Raw genomic sequence first — 3,978 nt, 5'->3', positions numbered from 1 at the left:
GAGAGAGAGAGAGAGAGAGAGAGAGAGAGAGAGAGAGAGAGAGAGAGTCAGAGAGAGACAGAGAAACACAGACAGAAACAGAGAGAGACAGACTAACAGCTCAACACGATCAGCATCTAGCAGCAGCTAAAGTGGATGTTGGTGAAGTTTTTAGTATACTGGACTGGCTAACTGTTAAGGGATGCAAGCTGCAGTCATCGTCATCATCATCATACTGGTGGACAAGACTATTTTTCACTTGCATTCTTTCAGCTACACTGCGTAAATAAGGGTTTTCTCTTTAGCGAATGACAGGAACTTCCATCTGCTTTTTTGTTGAGATAGAAAAAGGTACCCTGGTCCTTGGAACTGTCATCTATAGTATATATGTTTTGCTATTTCACCTTTACCCACTCTAGGGTGAAGATAGATGGAATATGACCTCTGGATCCCCCAGTCCATCTGACTATGTCTAAGTCTTTTCTAAATTCATCCTCCTTTTTACGGAGTCAATTTTACTGAACTTCATTTTCTTTATACTTAGGATTCTGTAAAGAGTTTGCTTTCAAATAAAAGAGTCATGGAATTGCTTTCAAGGAACCCAAATTTCAGTTTGGATATTTCAGACATAGAAAAGACATTTGGTCCATCGTGTAGATATGTGGGTTGGAGGAGGGGGTACTTTCTCAAATTTACATTTTAGTATTTTAAACTATATCCCCAAGGAGCTTATTTGCCTGTGGTTGTGTGTGAGAACTGAAATTGAGGAGCATGGTGGTAACAGGATGAATAAAGCTGACTAAGAACAAGCAGGTTGGGAGGGTGGAAGGAAGTCAGGATACAAGGATAGAAGGAAGGACATATGGGAAGAAGGGAGAGAAAGTAATGAAATGGGAAGGAGGAAGGAAGAAGGAAGGAGGGAAGAAAAGGAGACCGAGAGGGATGGAGGAAGGAAGGGAGATTCCATACCCTGTCCTCAGCATCTTCATCAGGGCATTTCCCATGTGTTTGCACAGAAAGCTTTGCCACAGCTGCCTAGAGGCAGTGGCTTGTTCTGCTCCAGGATCGGAGGACAGCTTCAATAAAACATGATTAGTGAGCCTGACTAAGAAGCCTCAGGTAGTTGTTACCAGAGAACAGAGATAAGAGCTTTGCAATGGTATGAAACCACTGGGAGCCAAGGAGATGATCAGATGTCCCTGGAGGGTCGGACCTGCTCTAGGGCTGTGCTGGCAGGCCAGTATACATGGCTGCAGCACCTTGGCAGGGGCAGGTCACAGATAAGCATAAGCGTGTGCTCACTTACAGATGTGAACACAAATTCTTAGACATCAAAGTCATCGATTCCTTACTAAATGTCTGCTTAGAAAGTGACATCTTTTCAAGCTTCTCAAAAACAAACAAACAAACAAACAAACAAACTGCAAACAAAAGTCAAAAGCAACAACAAACCCTGCTCCTGTATTGTGGGAATAAATGGAACAGTGACTGAAGAAAAGCCCAAGTTTCAGAGTGAGAGGCAAGGCATTAAGGGTGTGATGTCAACCTCACCTGTGCAAGCACAAGCTGGCATTGTTGGAGCCTTCCCTGACCTGTAGGAAGGCTTCCCTAATAGGAACATTTAAAAACCAGAGGGCTAAGGAAGAGCATTGGTCCCTACAGGGCATTTGCTCAATAAATCAAACGGACTGACACAGGGTTTCTCAGACTGTGCACTGACCTTCCTGGGATGACTGAAAGTGGTAATCGGTACCTAGATGCTGAACCTGAAGTGATCATCAAAGAACCCGGGGCTTTTCAATAGCCTACCACATCTCATCCTGAGTTTTAGAGTTTCTTTCTTTTTCTTGTTGATTTAAAATTTTACGTGTATTAATGATTTGCTTCCATGCATATCTGTGCACTACCAGTCTGCCTGCTGTCCAAGGAGGCCAGAAGGGGGTGTGAGATCTTCTGAACTAGAGTTACCTATGATTTGTGAGCCACCACGTGGGTCCTGGGAATTGAATTTGGGTCTTTTTGAAGAGTAGCCAGTGCTCTTAACCACTGAGCCATCTCTACAGTCTAGAGTGCTTACTCTTTCCCCACTAATCTCAGCTTTTAGATGTTTTCTGTTTATGAATTTGTGTTCTTCTCCTCAGTCAGTGAGAATCGGACAGATCTCTGCTTTTCCTCAGAGCTGGTGTGAGTTGACAGGCATGCATGGGTCTGACCTCCAGCCCCACTACTTAGCACCTGCTTTCATAACTTTTTAAAACAAAATACTACTGTTGCTGTAGGACACCCTACCCAGCATGGTTTAGCCTCCAGTCAACTGCATCCCCCGAAATTTCTCTCTTCCATTGGACTCCAGCCACACAGGCTGTAGTTTTGTTTGGCTGCTAAAAAGCTCATGCCTGTCCCACGATCCGTGACCCCATTCTTTTTTTTTTTTTTTTTTTTTTAAAGATTTATTTATTTACTATATGTAAGTACACTGTAGCTGTCTTCAGACACTCCAGAAAAGGGAGTCAGATCTTGTTACGGATGGTTGTGAGCCACCATGTGGTTGCTGGGATTTGAACTCTGGACCTTCAGAAGAACAGTCGGGTGCTCTTACCCACTGAGCTATCTCACCAGCCCCCATGGCCCCATTCTTAACTCTGCCCCGGTGCCTCTTTTCTCAGCTGGGGATGTTGCTACATTCTATTTCTACTCCAGTATCATCTTCTCTAACACCTTCCTACACAAACAGATCTAAAGCAGCTCCTCTTATCAGGCAGTGGTGGTGGACGCCTTTAATCTCAGCACCCAGGAAGCAGAAGCAGGCTGATCTCTGAGATCGAGCCAGTCTGGTCCACAGAGAGAGTTCCAGTACAGCCAGGGCTACAAAAAGAAACCATGCCTTGGAAAAACAATCAAAAGTTAAAAAAAAAAAAATTTAAAAAGGAAGAAAAAGAGAAGAAAAGGAAGAATGGACAAAAGAAAGAAAGAGAGGGGCTGGAGAGATGGCTCAGTGGTTAAGAGCACTGACTGTTCTTCCAGAAGCCCTGAGTTCAATTCCCAGAAACCACACGATGTCTCATAACTGTCTGTAATGGGATCCGATGCCCCCTTCTGGTGTGTCTGAAGACAGCTACAGTGTACCCATATAAATAAAATAAATAAATCTTAAAAAAAAAGAAAGAGAGAAAGGAAGGAAGGGAGGAAGCAAGTAAGCAAACAAGAAAGACTAAAGAAAAAAGAAAGATGAAGGAATGAAGGAAGCAAGGAAGGAAGGAAGGAAGGAAGGAGGGAAGGAAGGAGGGAAGGAAGGAGGGAAGGAAGGAAGGAAAGAGAAACTCCTCTCAATTCCCTTCCTGTAGGACCTGTCTGGGTGTTCTTCTCACTCACATACCCATTATAAAGTCTTCATATGTGTTTGGGTACATACAGTATATTTGTAGTTCACCTCACTGAAACATCATTCCTTGGAACAGCCACACCACCCATAATACCGAGTTCTATATTGATGAAAAATTCTGCCACAAGGTACTTAGGCCGTGTGCTATGATGTTCAGCATCTATCTCCATACAATACAAAGCAGTTACAGCCATCCACAAGGACACAGTCAACGTGTCTGTGAGAAGTGTGTGCTTGGTGTGTTTATCATTTGTCCAAGACAAAGAGCACTGCAGTCACCATGATTGTCCCCAGCCGGGCACTAGAGCTACTCCTTTCCATGTGTCTACTTACTGAACTCATGGACTAAAACGCATGCTGTAGGTGGTGCTTGTAGCTGCTAAACTGAAGGGAGTCCTCCCTCTGATGGACCCTGAAGGTATAGGTGGCATTTTACAGTGACATTCTGCAAAGCTTCATGCTGCATCTTAGGAAGTGCCAAAATGCCCTCTCCTGAGAGAAAAAGAGCGTTTGCCAATATAAAGTGGTCCAATATACTTCCATTTTTAAAATTTTATTTTTACTTATGAGTGACTGTGTGTGTGTGTGTGTGTGTATGTGTGTGTATGTGTGTGTGT

The 3,978-nt window shown here is 43.6% G+C and overlaps 1 protein-coding gene across 1 annotated transcript in view; it reads left to right on the top strand.

Annotated features, from left to right (window-relative positions):
• Window positions 1-3,978, top strand: part of Tmc1 (transmembrane channel like 1) — a 166,519-nt gene that overhangs the window by 88,607 nt on the left and 73,934 nt on the right. The gene's annotated exons all lie outside the window — the stretch shown is intronic.

The sequence above is a fragment of the Mus pahari genome, chromosome 1, assembly GCF_900095145.1.
Source record: "Mus pahari chromosome 1, PAHARI_EIJ_v1.1, whole genome shotgun sequence".
In the NCBI taxonomy this organism is placed as follows: Eukaryota; Metazoa; Chordata; class Mammalia; order Rodentia; family Muridae; genus Mus; species Mus pahari.
Note: the sequence above shows the minus strand (reverse complement) of the source record. Positions and strands in the feature narration are given on the sequence as shown.